Source organism: Megascapheus bottae, chromosome 17 (assembly GCF_031878675.1).
Source record: "Megascapheus bottae isolate mThoBot1 chromosome 17, mThoBot2.hap1, whole genome shotgun sequence".
NCBI lineage: Eukaryota > Metazoa > Chordata > Mammalia > Rodentia > Geomyidae > Megascapheus > Megascapheus bottae.
The window spans coordinates 23,735,447-23,758,633 of NC_143525.1; positions in this window are offsets into that span (position 1 = coordinate 23,735,447).

A 23,187-nucleotide genomic window follows, 5' to 3' on the forward strand; every position below is an offset into this window, starting at 1 on the left:
TAAAGTCATTAAGTGTCCACACAAGTGCTTTCCTCCCCTTTCTCACCCCTAGCATGGGTGAGGGATCCTACATAGCTCAAATGGTGGTAACTCCATGAGTAGATCATCACCCCAAATCATCCACCCCTCCTCATTACAGAGATGAGGGTGGGACCTCAGCTTCTTCTGGCCAGGCTGCTAGAGGCAGCTTCAGCTGTGGCACCATAGCTGAGAACAGTAGGGGGGAAGGAGGATGGGGTGCCCCCTCCCTACTCTAGGAGTCTCAGCTGCCTGGCTAAATGAGGGCTAAGTGGCATAGGTGGTGTGGGAGTTCAGAGAAGGCCACAGGCACTTCATAAGCCATCAGCCTGACCAGACAGGAAGCTGAGCAATGTTCATTCACTCATGCATTCCCTCGCTTCATTCATTCACGTGTCCAGCCAACAGTGTGCTCTCTGGAAGAGGTAAGGTGAACTGCAGGAGCATGCTCAGAGATGCCATCACGTGGTCACTTAGGGACATTAGGCTAGGTTCTGAAGGAAACAAGGAGTGGGCTTGAACACCTGGGAGGAGGGGGCACTGGTACAGCAATAGCAGGAAGCTCAGGGCCAATGGGAGGCTTGTGAGCTCCAGGATGAGCAAGGCGGTTCTCACAGGGACCGTGAGTGAGGAGGCAGGGGAGACAGTGTGGAGAGGAAAGACAGTTCTGCCATCCTTCCAGTCACCTCACCCCCTGGTATTAACCCTTCATGTTCAGGAAGAACATCTCAGGAGTCACTGGGATCATTTAATCATCCAGTAGATGTGACTGTCAACTGAGTCACCACCTCACAGATAAGGAAACTGAGACTTAGTGCAGCTTGGCCCCATGAAGGAGATGGAGCCTAAAGAAGGTGGGGCCCAAAAGAGCCATGGCAGGCCCCGATGGCCCTTCCCTCCTGAAGTACCTGTGCAGATGGCACGGCCACGGTCTTGGCTCTGGGGGGGCACCTGTTGGCCTATACCTGGGAATCTGAGCAGACAGGCTCCACGGTGCCTTTCCCTGGGCACCCCAAGGTCTGACCCCCACCACAGCCAGCAGTCTCTTGCCCACAAGGTTCACAGGTCTGCCTTTTGTCCAACCTGTGGATGGTGAAAGGAATCAGCTTGTTTTCCTTTGTCGGCCACTCTGGCAGCCACTTCTGGCCCACTGGTTGCCATTGGGATCCCAGGGCCCTAAATGATGGTGACTAATTCCCACCGCTCGGGCAGGGCTGTTAGCTGCTTGCTCCAGGGAGAGCCAGGGTAGAAATCCCACAGCACCAGAGCATCAGCCAACATTTACCTCACTCCCAGAGTGGCTTCCTGCCCAGTGGAAGACGCGTTAAACCAACAGCTCTGACACCCTACCACCAGAAGGCCAATTGCTCCTGCAGCATAACTCATGGCATAATGACCAGTCTATGGGTGGCAGGCAGCATGACCTTCATTGCCAAGCTGGTACACACAGGCCAGATGCTGCTTGTGCTGAGCTTGTGGGGACAGGATGGCTCCCGGGGCCTTTTCATATGTCTTTCAAGACAGACAACCAGCCCATTCTCTTTTACCTTCAGCTTATAAGTCTAACTACCAGCATCCCCAGGTACAAGGTCAAATGCACACTACCATACAATTTAACATATCAGCCTAGAGTCAGCCATTCGGGTCCTGTTTAAGCACAGGTCTGCTGTAAAGGATTTGGCCTCTTTCCCAGCCTCCCTCCTCTGATGGAATGAAGCTCCTGGCCCCTACCCTGGCCTTCCAGTACAGGACAGGAGGAAGAGGTGGTCAATAAATAGTTGCTGAAGAGATGCATGAAAGGAAGTTTTTTGATGCCTTGTCCCAGGCAGTGGGGGGAGAGGGTCTTCCCAACCAATAAAAACAAAACAAAACCAAACCCCCACCAGACTCAAACACTCCAGAAGGTTCCGGACTCTTCAGCTGTAACCAAAGGGGTACACAGGGTGAAGGAAATGGAGACACAGGGAGAAGGGAGTGGGGGCCGGAGGGACACCTTCCATTCCACTCTTGTGTGGGGCTTTTGATAGCTGAGCCCCAGGCAAGCACCACACTCGGGCCTCCCGGTAATTAGCAAGAGGCCCCGATCAATAAGTTATTTTTTGCTGTCAGTAATTAATAATTACAGCTTAGCCACACCATGTAATTAAACTTTCATCCTGCTCCCTTGTGTGCTGTTTGGCTTTTATTGTGATTAGCTCCCAGCACTAAACTTTCTCCCTTTGGAACCTTCTAGGAGCTTCTAGAGTTTGGAGTTTCTGGGTCTCTGTCAGGGAATTTCCTGCTGTCTGGTTCATTCAGCTCTGACTCTCTCTTGTTCTCTTGAAGGGGTCACAAGACCAGCTGGCATGGCAGTGCCTGCCTGCCCTTCTTCCCTCCCTCCACAGCCTGGCAGGACAACCTCCTGCAGGGAGTAGAGTCACAGTGCATTCAGACTCCCGGAATATCTCCGGTCCGCAGGTAACTCTGCAAGGAGGAAGTACTATTCCCAGTGACCTGATGAGGAAACCATGTTCAGAATATCCAAGAAAAATCTCAGCCACTCCCTGGCAGCAAAGTCAAGACCTCAAGAGCCCCTCTTGAAGTTTTCAAAAAGCCAATGTTCCTACAATGTCAGTGCATTCCAGCTGGGAAATGAGTTGGAATGTTAAGACTTATGTTGGTGGGTATGGAATGGGGAGGGGCGGGAGGAGGAAATGGCCATTTAAATGGTAGCTTTTAGTGTAACTAGGGGATGTAGCTCAAGTCCAGCACCTGGGGAAAAAATAAAAAAAAAACAGCTGAAAAGTGTCGATGAAATCTGTCTGGGGTGGACAATAGAGGTGTGTCTCAAGAGAGGAAGCAGCGATGCATGGTCCATCATCTCGCTCTGTCATGCCGGGAGAACGGGGTTCACGGGCTCAGGAAGTGATGCAAGCATCCTGCCATCTCAAAGGAGGCATGGCATGGCATGGAATGCAGAGAAACTCAGTCTCAAATCCTAAAGCAGATAAGAAATGACCCGGTGCCCTAGCCCCACAGCTGCTACCATGCCAAGCCAGCATGGTTCCAAGCTAGGACCAGAAGCGGCCTTCCCACAATTCTCTGCAGCTTGGGAAACAAATGGAAGGAGCGGGCAGAGGCTAACAAATACACGCTAGAAGCCAGAGACACAAAACAGAGCAGCAGGGGCCTGGAGAGCCAGACCCTCAAATGACAGCAAACACAAGAAGCAGGAAAGGGAGGGAATCAATTAGGAGACCTTCACAGCTCTTGACAGTCAGGAAGCTCAGGGACTGGAGGAAAGACAGGTGTAATTTCAGCCTCACTAAGCATGGGCAGGTGTGGGTGGGTGGGTCAGAAAAGATGAAGCAGACCCCAATGAAGGAGCACCAGGTGCCCTATGGGGGAGAAGCGGCCCCATAGGGGCCTAGTTAGAACCAATAACTAAGGAACTACAGAAGCCAGGTTCCTTGAATTAATAGAGTTAGAAGGGTCTATTCTGGCGAAGGCCCTATGGAGCGATAAATGATTAGGAGCAGAGTGGATGTCAGCCCATTCTTGTTCTGTCCTGAGATGTCCCACCAAGGAATCCCCATCTGCAACTGGTTCTCACTTCCACCCTTGGGAGTGGCCTTGAGCACCCCGGTTCCGGACATTCGACGCCGCGGTGGCCTCAGTTTCCCCATCTGTGAAACGACTTACTAGAACAAGATGACCTCTGAGGTCCGGGCCTGCTGCAAGATTTTATGATGATCATAAAAATAATAACTTTTATTGCCTTACATTTATGGAGATCGTTACAAAATTTCCAAGTGCTTTTACCTAAATTACCTCGTAAAAAAAAGTCTCCCCTCCACCCTGTGAGCGAGAGCTGATGCTTTTTCTTCTGCGATCTAGGCTCTAGAGCCAGCCTGGCGGCGGGCGCGGGGCTCGGGGCGCCCCGGCTGGGGAGGGGGGTTCCTTCCCCATTCAGGGTCCACTGCGACCCCAGGGGTGAAGTGACGCCCTGCCGCCTGTCACCCTGGCCCACTCTCCTGAGCCTCGGAGGCAGGAAGGCAGCGCCCAGAGCCCGGAACCTCAGTCCAGACTTCGTCTCCCTCCGCCCCCAGCAGGCGCCGCTCGGACACCGCGGGCACCGCCGCCGCCACCAGGATCGGCGAACCCCAAATGTAGGAAAGCGGCGGTGCAGCCGCCCTTCCCCTCCGGGAGCTGGGGAGGGCCGTCTGGACCTCCGGCTCGGGTGGGGACAGCGCCGATCACGCCTCGCCATCCCCACGCGCTCATTTCCAAGCCCTTCTCCACCGCCAGGCTGCTCCAGACAGCCACAGGTCATAGCGTTGTCGGCTGCGAGACTATCCGGCCGCCGGGGGACGGCGGGGGCGGGCGGCGGGGGGCCGGGGCGGGCGGGAGGGCGGCCCCAGACCCTCCCCGGGCACCACCCCCTGTGGTCCGCCGCCCGACTCCCGGCGCTCGCCGGCCGCGAAGCAGCCCCAGCCCCGAACCGGGCGCCCAGCAGCCGGGCGCGGGCTCCGTACGTAGCCCAGCGGGACAGCGGCATTCCTGGGCGACCCGGCCGGATTCAGGCGCCAGCCCCTTCCCCTCCCTCCTGCTCCAGGCCCTCGCCCGGGGACAGCCAGCGCTAGCCGGGCCTGGCGTTCCCCTCTCCCCGAAGACGCAGAGCGATCGGCGGCCGGGCCCGGAGAGCTCGGAGGAGCCGGCGGAGCTCGGAGCCTCTCGCACGCCGGCCCCCCCGGGCACTCACCGCGGGCGAGGCCGCGGCCGCGCCCCTCGCGCCTCCCCCAGTCAGAAGTCACAAGTGTCAGGGAGACTGCTCGGCCAGAGGAGAACCCCGAAACTCCGGGAGGGGGGAACGACGTCTTGCCCCCCCCCCCGCGGCTGCCCCGGCGCCTTCCCTCCCACGCGGGGAGGATCCCCGGTACCTTGGGCTCTGGCCGCGCGAATCCGATGCAGGGCGAGCAAAGTCCAGGTCAGTAGCCTCCACATGGTGACCAGCCCGCGGGGGTCCTCGGGAACGAGTTTCGCGTTGTAATCCTGGGGTCCGGCACCCCGCGGCTTCGGTCCAGAAGGTGTCCACGCGGCCAGGGCGTGCTGTGCCCTGGGGTCCACGCGGGTGACCCCAAGGCTCTCTCCTCCTCTGCTGTCCAGGTCCTCGGCGCGCCCGGAAAGCGAGGGGGTGCGCGGAGAGGAAGAGGCCGGGCCGTCCCCTCGGACTCGGGGCGCCTTCCTTAGCACCCCAACTCCAACTCTTTCTCCCCGGCCAGGCAGCCTCTGCGACCCGATTGGGTCGCTGGCCGAGCTCGGGAATCCGCGGTCAACTTCAGGAAACTTCCTGGGGTGGCCACGTTGCCCGCCCCCGCCCCTCCCCGCCCCTCCCCGCCCCCCGCTGGGCTCTCCCGGCCGACCCCGGCGTCCGCACCGCCGGTCCAGGCGCCCGGCCCCCCGCCCCCGCCTGGACCGGCTCGGAGCCCAGCGCGGTGCGGCCGCGGGCGCGGGGGTCCTTTTCAGGGGCGCGGGGCTCGGGGGGGCGCGGTTGGCATAACGGTCCGAATCTCCCCGGAGCTGAAGTTTTCTTCTAACTTTGAAGGCGGTATCTGGTGGGGCCGAGCTGCCCCTCCTGGACTCCACCGCCCCTGTGCCCAATCTGGAGACCCTGGGGCTCCCCGCGGGGTTCCGCGCCCAGCCAGCCGCCAAACTTTGCAGGTTCTGCAGCCCCGCGCGCCCCTCCGCGCGCCCGTGTCCGCCCAGCTGCGGGCCGGTGGGGGCGGTTGCCGGGTTCGGCGACCCGGGCGGAAGCCCGCGCTCCGGGTGTGGAGCCTTCTGCCGGCGCGAGGATCCAGACAACCGGCTCTGCCCTCCGCCGCACCCTGGCCGGAGCTCTCGGCGAGACGCACGGAGAACCCGGCCAACAGCTCCGGATCCTGGGCTCGGCAGCCCTCCTCGGACGCCCGGCACTCACCGATCGCGGGGCGGGGAGGAGCTGAGGCCGCCCCAGAGCCTCGGCCACGCCGCCACCGCCCACCTCGATCGCCGCCGCTGTCGCCGCTCGCCTCTCTTCTCGCCGAGCCTGCCGCCCCTCCGTTCCCCGGGCTCGGCTTCCTGAGCTGAGCCGCTCCTGCCTGCACCGAGCCGGAGCTGCGGGGGCAGCGCGAGTCGGGGACGAGCGCGGCGGAGGCGGAGACGCGAAGAGGGGGGCCGAGCGCTACCCCGTGGCCACGACTGGAGCTCAGCCCGCGCGCCGGGAGGGGGCGGCGGCGGCGGCGGCCCCGAGCCAGGCCTGGGAGCGGGAGCGAGCCCCGCAGAAACACAGCCCGTGTGCGCGGCCTCCGGCGCGCGGTGTCGCCAGGGATGGGCCAGGGCGCACTGGGCCCTGCGCGCTCTCTAACCTTCCTTCACAGTCTCGGGCCTGGCACCCTCCTTCAAAGGCCTCATCTGACTCCCCTACCCTGGAACCCCCAAACCCTACCAAGCACAGGGTGGAAAGAAGGACGATTTGGGGATGGAGATTCGGATAGCCACTTGATTCGTTTTCTCATCCCCGATCAGTCTTTCCAAAGTCTGGAAATGTTGGGATGGGAAAGCAAGACAAAGGCAGGCCCGGAATCCAGAAAGCGCAGACAGGGAAATTGGTGTCAAAACATATGTGCTTTGTTTCTTCTTCTGAGCTCTGCTAGTAAAGGGCAGAAGAAGGGGACATGAGCAAGGAAAACTCAAAAGGCCAGAGCCTGGGTATACCCATCTTGTAGCCCAGGAGAGGCAGCAGAACCAGCTTTCCTTGGAGAAACCCATGTTCTGCATGCCCAGCCCAGTTAAGCACTCCTGGACTCCAGGCACGAGTCCTTGCCTCAGTAGACCCCTTTCCTCCATGAACAAATACTTTGTTATATTTTGTCGTGGCTGGGTTGGCCTAAAGACAACCGTAGTTTTACACATTGAGAAACATTTTCTTCCCTCTAAGCATTACATTTATTAAGGTTCTTCCTACCCCTGAGTTTTAAAATAAATAAATCGTTGTGGGCCTCTAAATGATGGTAGTTCCTTTGGCACTGGGCCTCACGGTGAAAGCTGGCCCTGCGAGCCTCTTTTCTCTGGGTTTGGCTTCATCTCAGCTACCTCCACTATTCTGGTCCTTGAAGCTGAGGACTCTGCCCACACCTGTGGGGGAGGGGGGCGCAACCCTTTCTGATAGCTGCCTAACTCACACAGACATTGCAAATATCTCATTACTCTTGTCAGTTCACCTGCCTTCAGAGCAGAGCTGTGGGAATTCCCTGAAAATGGCTGTAAAGCTTAGCCTTGTTCTCCTCAGCCCTTCAATCACCTAATTCAAACATGTGGCAACTTTTCTCCTGGCAAGCTGTGCTCCATCCTTGGCTGGTTCTTTACTAGAAAGGGATTTGGGGGGTGGGGGGAGAAGACAACCTAGATGTGATTAGGTTTTCTCCTCCTGGTGTTCAAGGAAGCCCAGGTGCAACCTCATATTCCTGAGTCTCCGAATACCCAGCTGAGAGCTCAGATGTACTACCTACCCATTAGGAACAGCTGGTCTTTAGGGTGCTGTTGCATGGCTGACTCACAGAGGGTGCCTGAGAGCCAGATTTGCTGGAAGCCTCTTCTCAGCCAGGCGAGAAACAGCAGTAGTTGGGTGATACCTCTGCTCCCAGGGGCTGGGAGTTGTGTGGACACAGATGTTGAAAACCATGGTGGGTTCCTCTCTATTCAATCCCCAAGCTTAACAGCAGCCAAGAGTCTAAGCTGGCTGCTCCTGAGGCCATGAATGGTTGTTTTCGTCCTAAGATCAGGCCTTTGGCATAACTCTTGTGTTGTCCCACAATTTTTTTTCTGGAAGCTGCATGCTCAAAGGCCAGGCCAGGGAACCAAGAGGGGCTGGGGAGAGGGCAGGATACCCTCTCCAGAGCTCTCTCAGCAAACCTCTCTTGGTCCATCTGGGATGGAGAGGAGCCACCAGACTTTTGGGGGGTTCAGCCTATGTATGCACAGGAAGAGATTGTGTTCTGAGCAGCACTTTGCTGACTCAGGAGGATGTGGGTGGGTGGGGGGAAGGCTGCCATTGACAGAGAATTGTTCTTGGGAAAGTCACTTAGAGCCACTGTGACCTCCTTCTTGTCACCAGTGGCACAGTTTGGAGGTTTCAAAGGATGAAGTCACACTAGCTGCCTGTCCAGAGGGTCTTCTAGGCCTTTCCAGGCTCTGTGTGTGCAATCTCTCTCATTACAGTTCCAGTTCCAAACTGAGTCATTCATCCCACTCACTTCAGATGCCCTGAGGACAGGTTCTGGGGTTTCAGGCCCTCTTAGATCCTCTCTCCTGCCAGCCTCAGGGCCTGTAGTTGAGAAAGACTCTTCTCTTCCTACCAGGGAATGAGACACAGGCCAGAGAGCAAGAAGACTTATTTCAAAAGAGGACAGCCACGCGCTAGTGGCTTGCGCCTAAATTCCTAGCTATTCTGGAGGCTGATCTAAGGACTGAGGTTTGAAGCCAGCCTAGGCAGGCAAATGCAAAAGACTCTTCTGGCAAAAAAACCCCTAGACACCGAGCAGTGGCTCAGGTGGTATAGCACCCATCTTAGGCTAAAACACTAAACAAGAGCATGAGGTCCTGAGTTCAATCTTCAGTACAGATTCAAATGAACAAAGATGGAAGTAGAGCTGTACTCAAATAGTGGAGGATTGCCCTTGAACTAAAAAAGCTCAGGAATAGGGCCCAAGCCCTGAGTATAAGTCCCAGGACCAGCAAAAAATAATTCTGAAAGGTCCTGATATATTTGCAGTGTCTTCCCTTTGCCTTTTACAGACAGATGGAAGGTAGGAAGGCTGGATTTCTCCTAGAAGAATGTCTATGGAACCCCAGACAGGACCACTTTCTGTGTCTCTCAAACCACACGTGGTGACTGGGGAGCCGAAGACCACTGCCTGGAAACCTTGGGAGCCAGAGGTGAGTTCATCACCCCGCACAGCCCCAGGCTGCCAATCTCACACAAGGCCACCATCCTCCTGCCCCCACCCCACCTCTGCACTGTTCCACACACAGGAAGCACAGGGCAGGCAGACAGGCAGGCAGGCAGGCAGGCAGGCAGCTTTTTAGTGTGGTGACTGTGTCATTCTATTTTCAATCTCAGATGTAACAGTAACTAGAACAGAGCTTCAATGACAGGCCCAGACTGCCTGCTGGACCAGCATGGGCTCGTGTCAGGGACCAGCAGGGGCATGCTGCAGGGAGGCATACCAGCTTTCTCTTCTCACTACAGCTGCCCCTCTCTCCCCAGCCCCGGGGTGCCCTGCTACGTATTCGCTGCAGGGCGCCACCCCAGCCACTCTACTGGCTCTTTTGCTGGAGTTGAGGAGGCAGAAAGAGTACACCAAGGCACTGGGAACATCTCAGTCTGGAAGGAAAACTTGAAGAGGCCAGAGGAAGGTCAGCGCTGAAGAGGGTTTCAGTTTATGAAGTTTGCTGGAGTACCGGTGACTCAGTCCTCGCTACTAAAGGGCCTGAGATTTGAGGATTGTGGTTCTAAACTAGCATGGGAAGATTAAGTCCAGGAAATTTTTTATCTCCGATTCACCACAAAAAGCCAGCCATAAAAGTGTATGTAGCTCAACTGGTTGAATACTAGCCTTGAGCAAAAAAATCCAAGCAGAGCTTGAGGCTCTGGGTTCAAGCTGCAGTACACACACATATACACACACACTCTCTTACACACATATGCCTATGGAGTGTTCCATAGCACAAGTACTCCTTTCCAGTTGTGCACTGTTCTCTGCCCCACTGTGTTTAGGGGTGCTCTGAACAGGCCTGGGCAAAGGCCTCTGTCTCTAGAATAAGGAGCATCAGTAATCTCCACTCCACCAGAGAATGAAATGCCATCACATGCAGGCATAATGACACTATTAATGCCCCCCCCCCAGCCTTTCTCCTTTGTCTGGTTTTGAGGATATAGGAAAGGAAGAAACAGAGTAGACACAAGAACATTCATGATTTCTGTTGGAATGGGGAAGGCTGCCCTGGATTCACTTTAGGCAGAGCTCAGGATGAACTTCCATAGACTGGGTGCATGTCACATTCACTGCTCATGTCTTCCAGTTTGGAGGCTGAGAGGCCCCAGATTGAGAGGTGGCTGTCCTATCCTGCTTTCTGGCGAGGGCTTCCTTCCTGGTTTGCAGCAGGTATGAGGGAGAGAAGGAGCTCTGGCCTTCTCCTCCCTATTATTCTTACTGTGTAGTCCAGGCTGGCCTAGCACTGGAAACCTTCCTGCCTCCGCTTCCTGAATGCTTAGATTACAGGTAGGTGCCACAGAGCTTGCCTTCTCTTGTAATGACTTTTGCACATATTAATTCATCTAAACCTGTCATCACCCAAAGATTCCCATCTCCTTAATAATACCCCACCTAAGAAATTGGATTGACAAATTTTGTGCGGTTCACGTTGGGCTCTGCACACTTTTCAATTTCTCATCACAAATGGCTTTCACTCCTTTATGAGAAGAAACTTCAGAGTACAGTACATGCTCATGGCTCAGCCTTCAGCCTCTCTTGAGTCAAGGTCCTGGGTTCGTGTGACCTCTGAGCCCTGGTACTGAAGGGACCATGCTCCTGTTCCTTCCTGCTTGTCCCCATCCACCCATTCTCTGGGAAAGGAGGGCAGGAGATGTGGAGAGGTGGAAGAGAAGGCCCCCAAATAACCAATACGACTACAGAAATGCTCACCAAAACTGCTGGGCTGGAGCCAGATGCAAGTTGGACAGAATGGAGGGAATGGGGAAAATGGAGGTTAAGAGACCACAGGAAATGGCATTTTTGAACAATACCTGAGAAATGTAAACTACACAGGGAGTGGAAAAACGCAGGAGGGATGAAGGAATGTTCCATGTCTAGGGGGATTTCAGCTTCTTGGAGCCACAGGCACAACTTGCCAAGGGCCATGCAAGGCCCCACGTCGTTAGTGGACAGGAGAGGGCGCTACAGACATGCTGCTAAGAGGCCCAGGAAGGAGGAAGTTGGTTAGGACAGAAAGGGTACTTTGTGGTAGTTTCAGAAACAAAACTAGGAATCATTTTCCTGGAACATGCCTTTACCACATCTACCATACAGTACATAACACACCACAGAGAAAAGCCCGCCTCAGGGAGACTGGACCATTGATCTTTGAATTGGATGAGGATTTAGAACTCATTTAGGGCCGTTCAAAATCACAGAGCAATGAACTCTAGCTTGCACTAGGTTGATTTAATCTGCTTAGAACAAGAGGAAGCCAGTGGACCTGTCCTTCAGGGTCCCAGGAGGGAGTCAAGTTCACTCACCTTAGAGAGGGAGTACCTTTGATCAGCCGCTCCCAGTGAGCTGAGATGCCTTCTTTCCACCTTCACAGGCCAGCTCCATGGGGGCCTGTCCCCAGGACTCCTCTGGTGCTAACCCCTGTGCATATAAAGTGTCTGTACAAGCATCCATGTGTCTCCCTCTTTCACCTTCACCACCTCTCAGTTTGATTGACATCTGTCCAGCAAGGCCTCCCTGTCAACCACTTGCAAGAGCAAGCTCACTCGTAAGGCAACACTCGAAGTAGACAGCATGGGAAAATCAGAGGAACAGACCCAGCACTACTGCTGCCTGAACACTCCGCCCTCACACACACACAGCTGTGTCCCCCCACTGGCTCACCAGCACACATGTGCAGACACATACACATGCACAGCCACACGTGCACATACATGTGCACACACAGCATGTAGGATTACATGTTCACTCCACCTCCACTCGCCATGCACACATGCGTGAATACACCCATAAACACAGAGCACACACACATATGACATGCATGCACACATGTCAACAGCAACACACTGGACACACATGTATACAGGAATGTGCATGAATGTAGGCCCACATAATGTGTGTGCACACATCAGAAGCCACATATATGTCCATGTGTGCACAGATGCACAGATACACATGACACACAGCCACCAAAATACATACCCAAGCATGGACATGTGTGTGAACATATATGTATCACATACACACATACACACACATCCCTTCCTAATCCTGTTTTCCACTTCCTCCCTTTTAGTACCTTGACCACCATCTTTTGTGCTGCGCTACAGTTTTGCCAGTTTACTGCCTGTCTTTCCTCACTGGACGGCAAGCCCCCTGCAGGCGGGGTTTGTGTCTGCTCCAGTCTATGCCTGCTGCACGTCCATTCCATGTAATCAAACGAGGAGAGAAAGCCCACACCAAGTGTGAGCATCCTCTCCTCTTCATTACTGTGTCTTTGCATGCTCCGACCTTGCAAATTAAGCTATTTACACCTCCAGTGTGTGTTTTCCGATATTTGGATTTACAGCAAACACTCACTAATCCCTAAAGTTTAACCCGGTATTTGACTAATATCTGTAATATTCACAACCCCGTGTGTCTGTCTCGTGTCTGGGAAGTTAGGTTTTGTGAGCTGAGTGAATTGAGAGGCCTGCACAAGCATGAGGTACCGGCACCCAACTATATTCACCGGCCACACACATTGTACACATTTCCAGCTTTTGCTCTGAATGAGACGGAGCTTGCTCACTTGGTTTCTAAGAAGGACTGTTCTCTTTATAAAATGTACCACTACAGAACTGGTAACAAGTCAATGCATATAAAATAGGACTGCACTGCCATTGAGGGCTCAGTGCCTTTCAAGGCTTGGGGTAATGTGGAGGTGGGCTTGTGTGTTTAAATGCCAGCAAAGACAAGGCTGGGGCACAGAGTTTGGTCCCACTAAGCCTTCATTTCTTCTAGGAAATAGATGGATAAAACAACTTTATAAAGCTGTGAAGATTAAATGAGATGATACACAGAGGGTCTGGCATCCAAGAAACACTCAAAACACTAGCTTATTAAAAATCATTAATGATTGCTTGACATTTTCAAACAATCTGCCAGTTACTCCTGAAGATACTGGGAGGCAGGGAAGAGGTTGGCACTTGATAGCCCATGAAACCAGTCTGGCCCCTCTCTCGTTTTTTTTTTTTTTTAATCAAGGTTTTATTGAAACTCACCCACACCTGTTCATCTGTGGCCTGCCCATGGCTGTACTTGTTCCATGAGAGCAGAGTTGAATACTTGCAATAGAGACTTTTTTTTTGGCCTGCAAACTTCAAACATTAACAATATGGTCTTTTACAAAAGAAGTTTGCCAATTCTTGCTCTAGAAGAAAACAAAGGAAAGACACCTGTCTGTTTCTTAGAACACTGGATTTGGAAATTGTACACAGGTCTAGATCTGCTCACCCACTTGTCTTATAGACAGAAGAAGCCACAGGTCCTTCCGTCCTTGCCTGCAGCTGTCTGACACCCTCGGGACAGGGTGAGGAACCCTGCAGGTTCCCTTCTACCTGGCTTTTTATCACAACTGGTAGGAATCTATGCACTTTACAAAGTAGGGTAGAGTACACACCTACTGGGCCTCTCCATACGGGGATTGCAGACATGTGTCACCATGCCTGGCTCATGCCTTTAATCCCAGGTACAGATACAGGAACAACGGTCTTGTTCATTAGTACCACCCTTTGCCTGTATATTACAGACCCACTTCAGTGTTTGTCCCTCCCCCATCTCTCTCTCTCTCTCTCTTTCTTTCTTTCTTTCTTTCTTTCTTTCTTTCTTTCTTTCTTTCTTCCTTTCATGCCAGTCCTGGGCTTGAACTCAGGGCCTGGGCACTGTCCCTGAGCTTCATTTGCTCAACTTAGTCCTTTACCACTTAAGCCACAGCATCACTTCTGGCCTTTTCTGAATAGGTTTTTGGAGATTAGAGTCCCCTGACCTTTCCTCTCTGGTTGGCTTTAAACTGTGATCCTCCTGAGTAGCTAGGGTTGTGGGTGTGAGCCATCAGTACCCGGCCCCCTTAGTGTTTCTTTCCATTTCTCTGGACTTGGTCATTCTTCTGCTTTGGCACAATGTCTGTTCTCCCTTTTCTGCCTTGGGTGCCTCTGCAACTTCTCTGTCTGCCCTACCCTCAGACCTCCAGACCTCTATACACCTGTACTGAGGCACTGGCTCCCGTCTGTCCTTACTGGCTCTGCCATGGCTGCTTTAGACCTGGCACAAAGTACTCTGATGTCCACAGCCATGTCCTGGGAACTGCTTAAAACTTCCCTGAATAGACTGAAATCTCCATGACTCCTGCAAGCTGAATGAACTGAAGGGGATCCTAGAAACCCTCACTTTCCAGCCTTGTCATGGAGGCCATTTCCTGTTCATCACACACACACACACACACACACACACACACACACACACACACACAGTGCAGGGACACAGGTATGCATGCACACACATGTACACACATGCACATAATGCACACACGGTCCTGTTTTCACTCCCTTCTGTGGAGTTCTAATCTTGCCTGTCACTTTCATCTTCCTGTTCATCACTGAGCTCAGAAGGGAAGGGCAGGCTTTTCACTATGGAGGGCCCACTGCCTTGCCTGTCCTTCCCTTTGGTCCCAGTCTCTGCGATTGGCCTTGACTCTCATGATGGCACCACCTGCACTTGGTTCCTAAATCACAATTATGGTGCCTCATTTCTTCTCTATGTCAGTTAACTCTGGACTTCTAAAACCAAAGAGTCTGACTTGTACACTGGACACTGTTGTGCTGCCTTCCTCCCTCTTGAATTTCAGATTTCCACTTTGCCAGCAGGAATCTCCCAAAGATGGTATGACAAAGAGAATCCATAAGATTCTCCTTCAGAAGGTCAGGCTTTGCCAGGTGTGGTGGCACATGCCTGAAATCCTGGTATTCAGAAGCAGAGACATAGGATCGTGAGTTCCAGGCCAGCTTGGGCTACATAATGATCTCCTGTAAAGGGTGATAGCTTGGCTGGGTATACAAAATCCCAAGTTCAAGGACAGCAGACATTAGAGGCACCCATGGTTTTTTTGACAAAACTGATACCACCAGTTTTACCTTAGAGCTCTGCAGGCAAGTCATTGCTATGGCTGGAGAGACCATCTCAATAACTTATTCTGAAATGTCACCAGGCTGTGTTTTCTTCTTCTGCCTTGACTTCCTGAGTAATTTTCACTCTGGGACTCCAGGATTTCATTCTCCACTAGCATGCATCCTTTATCTAGGTTATTTCTTCTCTTCTGTGTTGCCTGTTCCCATGTCCTGGGGTCCTCGGTAGATGGAGGGTATATGTTTGGGGCTAAGGACAAATCTACCAAACCAGAGCTGATACTCCAGCAAGACCCTTGAGATGCATGTGTGCACACACATCCATTCTGAGAAGTGTTATTCTAACTCATCCTCATGTATGTGTGGCGCTCTTAGGGTTGCATGTTGAAAGAGGCTTTGCATGCTGCCACATCTGTCTCTGTCACCAGGCTTAGAAGCCATCTGTTATCTCCTCTATGGTGAGAAATTTCACTCCCGAAGGACCCATCTTCCTCTGTGTCCTGTGCATCAAGTCTTTTGACTTTTCACCATCTCTTTTTATAGACCTTTATATAAAAGCAGGTATTTCCCAACTTGAAAAGGCTTTACTTGACCCTCTTGCCTCTTTCAGCTCTCATCCTATTTCTCAGCTGGCTTTTCCTGCCAAACTTCTTGCCTTCATGTAAAACAGATTCTCCCCCCCACTCTCTCTTGCATAAGCCCTTCCTGCTTCTTGAACCCTTAGAAATCTGACTTTGGATTTTCTGCTCCTAAAAAAAAATTACAGAAAGATTTTATCTCAGTCTTTATGCTTGAGTCCCTCGGTAGTATTGACTGGGGCTACTCATTGTGATCTTCCAGAAAGTTCTCTTGCCATGACTGCCAGGTCATCTGGCAGGAGGCGTGGCCACTGGAGGAGGAGTGTAACTTATAGGGACTTTCAAGCAATGACAACACACACAGGTCACCGCATCATCAAACTGCTGCCACACTCCCTCCTTGCATGCACACGTGCAAAGCCAGGGAAAGGCATGCGATGATCTAATTATTGCAATGTGCCAATAAGATTACCAGTTATCAGGGCCACCATAAATGATTGCTGTGATGTTTCTGCTGCCCAAGGACAAGGGTCCCCCTGCATCATCTTGAAGAAACCCCTTCTCCTAACCATCACCAAAGACACTTGGCCACAGTTCAAGCCATGTGCCTGAGGTGGGGCAATATATCTGCCCAGAGGGGATGTTCTTTTTCACTTACCCAAGGGAGATCTGTGAGTTTACAGACCTCCAGTATCAGTGGGCCTTTTTGGTGTCCAGTTTTGTATTTGCCCCGCTTTGGGGGCATTGTGCAGGGTGATCACCCCTATGTATGTATGTATGATGAGAAGACATATCAGAAGTGAGTGCTCAGGGTTAGGATATGGAGGAGCTTGTAGGTGTGTGAGGGAAAACTTACTCTTCAAACAGTTGGCCTCCCAGCCGCCCACCAATTTTGTGGTCCTTCTGGAATGCTGGCGGCTTCTTTGCTGTGCTGTATGCAGCCTTGGCCTTTCCTCCTGGCAGGGGAGAGGGGAGGCAGGGTGAAAGCATACAGTGGCAGAAAAAGCAAAGGAAAAAGAAGGGGTAAGGAGGAGAAGGAGGGGGAGGAAAAGGAGGAGGAGGAAGAGGAAGAAGAGGAGGAGAAGGAAGAGGAAGAAGAGGAGGAGGAGGAAGGGAAAGGAAGGAGGAAGGAAGGAAGGAAAAAAATGCTGCTTTACAACTCCCAGAGCAAGCTCCTAGGAGGAAGGATGGATCCCTAAAGTGAAAGTTCTCCTCCTGCTCCTTCCCCTCCTCTTCCTTCTCTTCTTTTTCCTCTTCCTCTTTCTCCTCCTTTAAAGCCCTTTTACTATGCTAACCTAGAAGTGGTATCCACCTTTCTCTCCCTCTCTTCTGCCACACCCTGGTCCAACTTCCATGTCTTGCCTCTATCATGGCCTCCAAAATCTACCTCCACTTCCCCAGTCTATTTTACATAAAACAACCAGTACAATGTCCTTAAAAATTTTTTTAAAGCAGAATCCTCTGCCTAAAACCCTTTAGTAATTGAAGCTAGCTGGAACGATGCTTCCACGAGATGCAGTGTTGCACTTTGCCGGTCCCTCCCCCACAGGGAGTCTTTCTTTTTTAGAGGTACATACTGTCATGCTGGAATGTGAAATGGTGTAATGTGTTGGATTTTCTTCAAAATAATAGCAGATGGGCAGGGAAGGGAAAACTTGGCCCTGCTGCAGTGTGGCACACAGAGTTTCATTCTGCTTTTGTCTGTGTTGGAAAGTTTTTATAATGAAAAAGTTAAAACACAAATTGTGAGGATCCTTTATTACTCATAAGGATAAAAATCCCTGCAAAGATACCCATTACTCATAAGATTAAAAAGAATCACACAAACATTCTTATGGGGCCTGCCAGTGCATGCCAGATCCTGCTGTCAACATTCTGGCCTCATTTTTTGCCCTGCACATCTCACTTTCTCCAGGTTCTCTGCATATGCCTCCCTCTGCCTTCCTGCAGTTCCCAGAGATGTTCTGCTCCTTCTCTGGGCTTCTCCCAGTCATTCCTAAGGGCGGGAACCATGCCCACTTTCCCAGAAACACCCTGGCCAACGATCTTTTATCAGCCACTTGTTTTACCATGGTACCTGTCATTTTCCATAATGGTGCTTGGCATGTTTTTATCTGTCTTCCCATGACACCTACATTCCATGAAGGTAACATTCATAACATTTCATGGCTGTTTGTTCTCTGCTGTCACAGTGACACCCAGTCAGGTGTTGCTAAAGGCCTGGAAGTAGCCACACCCTCTGTCCTCTTCTAAAAAACTGCCCCAGACAAAAGCCAGGAGCAAAAACATATGCCAGTTCGCTGGTCTGCCAAGTGTTAAACATTTTTACTGTATATATTTCATGCATTATAGCTTTTTTCTTTCCAATCCTGGGGCTTGAACTCTGGGCTCTGGGTGCTGTCTCAGAGCTCTTCAGCTCAAAGCTAGCGCTCTACCACTTTGAGCCACAACACCATTTCCAGTTTTCTGGTAGTTAAATGGAGGTAAGAGTCTCCTGGACTTTTGTGTCCGGGCTGGCTTTGAACCATGATCCTCAGATCTCAGTCTCTTGAGTAGCTAGGATTAGAGGCATGAGCCACCCTTCTGGGTAACTGGGCCCACTTCTGTTAAGGAATACAAATGGAGAGATGAAGTTAGTCTCGAGTCTCCTGCTCCAGGCCAAGCTCCTCCCTTCTCCACGATCATGCATTTGCTGGGTAGTCATGAGTCTTTTGTCTATTTGGATTGCCACTGTATGTATCCATAAATGTTATTTTGTGCATACTCAAAACTATGCAACAGATCTGCTACACAATGGTCTACCATGTGTATCTCCCCCCACCACCCTGCCCCTGTCAGAGTTCCACATATGACTGTGTTATGCATCGATTGCATTAGCTCAGCCATTGTATCTGTTATCTGACAATCAGGTTAGAATATATTGCAGTTGATTTCTTCCTTTCCTTAATGAGCTACCTCCTCTTTATCTCCAGTTTGCGCTCTGACACAAAGACTGGGTGGAATACAGTTGGATAGATGTCTCCTTGTGCACGGGCCTCTCATACTTGTTAGCCTGGCTAAAATAAATGAGGAGGGACTGGCCAGGTCACAAGTCAATGTCACACTCACATGCTACTGAGGGTGTGTGCACAAATGGACATAATCATTTTAGAGGGTAATTTGGCAATATCCAGTGAAGATAAAAGTGCTCAGTCCTATGCCCTAGTAATGCCATCTGTATAGTAAATCTGATCGCCAAATGTAAATTAGGTATTCTTTTCTACACAACAGAAAACATAAAATATATACATTCCTGTATGGATTAAAGCTTACTATATATATTTACTATATATATGGTATGTGTGTATGTGTGTAGGTGTGTATAGTCTAATTATAGGAGAATGATATTAGCTGCATATTATAGATGAGAAATGGAGGCTAGAAACAAGCCCACACCTGTAGTTTTGTGCTGAGGTCCAAATTCTACTTCTATGATATTTTCTTCTCTCCTTCCCTCCCTCCCTCCCTCCCTCCTTTTCTTTCTTTTCTTCTTTCCACCATCCCCTAAGCACATCCCCTTCAAGAACTCACGTGCATTGGAATCCTTCCCCTGGATCTGCTTCTAGGGCATTTGAGACCATGCTTGAGTCAGAGGACCTGCTGTCAAGGAGCACCCAAGCATCTGAATCAGGGGTGGCACGGCCATTTCCGTGATACCTTGTACTTGGAAGGGTCTGTGTGGGTAATGTTTCTGGCATTTGCTGATGCAGCAGAGATGGTTGTGAAGTGAAGAGACTACTTTGCGTTTAATGCCATCTTAGGAGGCTGAGATCTGAGGATTGTGGTTCGAAGCCAGCCTGAGCAGGAAAGTCTGTGAGATTCTTATCTCCAGGAAAATACTCAGGAAGAGCCAGAAGTGGTGCTGTAGCCCAAGTGGTAGAGCACTAGCCTTGAGAAAAAGAATGTCAGGGACAGCATCCAAGTACTGAATTCAAGCCCCAGGACTGATACACACACACACACACACACACACACACACACACACACACACACACACACGAGATTTGTGGCTTGTGTGCTAGCATAGAAAGTTTTTGCCATCTTTGAAAACTTCTGTCTCATCCATGAATCTTTCATTAGTGAGCTTATCCCAAGTTAGAAAGAGAGAGACACATAGGAGACATAGGAGATGTTTGCTCAGTCCATCAGTCAATGAGCTCAAAGCTTCTGTCTCAGTCCATTTGTACAGCTAGCTCTTGTGAAATACTCAGTGCTGGGTAATTTATAAAGAACAGAATATTCTTCTTATGGTTCTGAAGCCTGGAAGTCCATGGTCAAGATGTTGCATTGGTGCCTGGTGAAGGCTGCTGTATACTTCCAAGATGGTGCCCTGGTGCTGTGTCCTCCCATGACAGAAGAGGACTGGAGAATGTGATTTTCAATGACTTATCCTGGCACTGGAGTCACCTCCCAGAAGCCACACCTCTTGGACTGCTGTGTCACAGAGTGGGTTTCAACATGTCTTGAACCTATGCTATCCTCCACTCCCCACCACCTTCCCAACCAGTGGCCAGCTGGGCATCCAATGAGGCTGATCGCAAAGTCGATTCACAGTTAGGCTCAAGTGGCTCCTGCCTGTAATTCCAGCTACTCAAGAACCTGAGATCTAAAATCGCAAGGGGAACCAATCTTGGCTGATGCTTTTCTCCAATTAACCACTGAAAAGCTGGAAGTGAAAGCATGGGTCAAGTGGTAGGACACAGGCCTGGAGCATAAAGGCTAAGGGACAGCACTTAGGACTGAGTTCTAGTCCCAGGACTGGCACATGCACATGTGCAAACACTCACACGTAGATTTCTGTTCCCTCCACTGAGAAGCAAATATCCCTCCCTGTGTTGCTCACAACCTTGAATGCTGCAAAACTGAACTTTGTCTTAATTGCCAATGTTTCACACAGTTGAGAAGAAAAGGTGCTGGATTTTAATCTCATCTCTCTTCACTAGCCATAGAAAGGAGCAGAATACCTTTTTCCTTTAATCTGTTAATATAAAAAAATTGCATCAATATATTTCCCAATATGGAAGCCTCCCCTAACTCCTAGGACAAATGAAACTTAAGCACAAAATATTATTCTTTTAATGCACCGATGAATTTGATTTTTCATATTTTGTGCCTTTAACTTTCAATAATGAAGTTGGATTTGTGTGCTTCTCTGAGCTAGGTCTCAGGTCGTGCTACTTCAAATAATTCATCTGGAACATTTCCATTTCCTTCCATGCATTGGAATGGTTTAGATAGATACCACCAGAAGCAAATTCTCCTTAAAAATGTATCAGAGTTAATTCACAAACTTCTTAGGTCCATGACCTGGAGCTATGGTACTTTAGTTTGACCTCAGACACATTTTCTGACTTTCCCATGCTCTTGTTCACCTCAGAAAATGGTGTGTGGGTGCTATGGCCCTTAGGCTTCCAGATGGGCTGGTTTATGGAGAGCAATGGTGCAAGTGGAAGAAGAGAAGTGGGGAGAAGCACACAGGGGTCCCCACTTGTTTTCCTTGCTTTGTAGCATCTCTGAGAGCAACTGCATCCTCTTTATCATTTTGATCATATCCATGACTGTTTTCAACTTGTCCCTTGTGGGTCTGGCTGCCATGGTACTGGCTTCTACAAGAAACAACTCTCTCTCTCCCGTCCTCCCTCCCTCCCGTCCTCCCTCCCTCCCGTCCTCCCTCCCTCCCGTCCTCCCTCCTTTCCTTTCTTTCTTTCTTTCTTTCTTTCTTTCTTTCTTTCTTTCTTTCTTTCTTTCTTCCTTCCTTCCTTCCTTCCTTCCTTCCTTCCTTTCTTCCTTCCTTCCTTTCTTTCCTTCTTTCTGTCATGGGGCTTGAACTCTGCGCCTAGACCCTGTCCCTGAGCTCTTCAGCTCAAGGCTAGTGCTCTACCACTTGAGCCACAGCACTACTTCCAGTTTTCTGGTGGTTAATTGGAGATAAGAGTCTCACAGTCCTTCATGCCTGGGCTGGCTTTGAACCATGATCCTCTGATCTCAGCCTCCTGAGTAGCTTGGATGACAGGTATGAGCCACCGGCGTCCAGCACAACTGCTTCTTTCATCCTTCCACTTCTCACTTTCTGAGCAACACTTTCCTTGGCTCTACTGTCACCTCCGTGTCCCATGACTAAATTCCTTGGTTTGAAATACCTAGGTTTCTAACATTCATGACTCATACAGATCTTGGTTTAAGATCTATTCAAACAGTTTTGATCATTTGCTTTTTTTTTGCCTTTTTAAAATTATATACTGGTCAGGAGCTAGCAGCTCATGCTTATAATCTGAGCTACACAGGAGGATGAGATCTGAAGATTTCCGTTTCAAGCCAGTCTGGGAAGAAAAATCTGTGTGGCTCTTATCTCCAATAAATCTACCACCCTCTCCCCCAAAAATGCTGCTGGAAGTGGAGCTGTAGCTCAAGTGGTAGAATACTAGCCTTGAGCAAAAAGCATTAGCACCTAGGCCTTGAGTTCAACCCTAAGTCCAGCATACACACAAAATTATATACTGAAAAATTATAGTTGTATGTATTTATAAGGTACAGAGTGATGTTATGATTCTTGAATGCAATAAGGAACAATTCAATCAAGTAAATTAACCTATTTATCACCTCATATATTTGGCAATTTTTGTGATGGTGACATTTGAGATTTATTCTCCATCATGTTGAAATGTCATTTACTTTTTCTTAAAGACTACCTCTTTCATATTGGTTTCCATAGTTTTTTAGAACATGGTTATATATAAGATGCTCCTATAATTTAAAAAACCATCCTTACCTTAGTAGCCCCATTCCCTTTCCGTTCTGAATGTTGCGTGTTTGTAAGTGTCTGCTTGTGTTTCTTGATCAAGCTTGTCAGACATTTGTCTATTTTATTTGTATTTTGCTAGGTGCTTTACATAACTCCTTATTTTAATCTTTGTATCAATGTTCCAGAGGACGTTTATGCTCTCAGGAAATGGTGCCAAGGGGAATCATCCCTTTCCTAGCCCCCCCAAATCACTCATCAACCAACTTGAAGAAGTGCAACTTGAACTCACAGCTCTCTGACTTCACAGTCGAAGGCATCTTCCATTCCTCTGATAGCCAGCATACTCGGAGCCAGATTAAAAGGATCATGGCACTCACTGGGCTTGACATTTTTCTACAAAGAGCATGGATTTCTTTTATAATTGGGAAACAAATTAATTAAGCCTAAGCAAATAATTATAACAAGAGAAGAAGGAAGAGGAAGAGGAGGAGGAAGAGGAGGAGGAAGAGGAAGAGGAAGAGAAGGAGGAGGAGGAGCAGGAGGAGGAGGAGAAACGCCATAGCACAGCACACCTTGGCCTCTCTTTCCCCATAGGTTACTCTGTCTTGAGACACAAAAGTTTCCCAGATAGGTAAAGGTGAAGGTGAAGGTCGTGGTAATGGCTCCCTCACATGTTTTTGGGGAAAGTGACTACCTTACCATACCTTCTGAGATCCTGTGATTAGAAATTCTACCCAAGTCTTCCTCTGCGGGAGGTATCCAGAGTGAAGGCAGGCACTGGGCTCTCCCTGGGGACTGGGTTTGGTCCCTCTAGTGGTGTCACTTGCCCAATCTCCTTGGTCAGGGCAAGCAGACAAGGA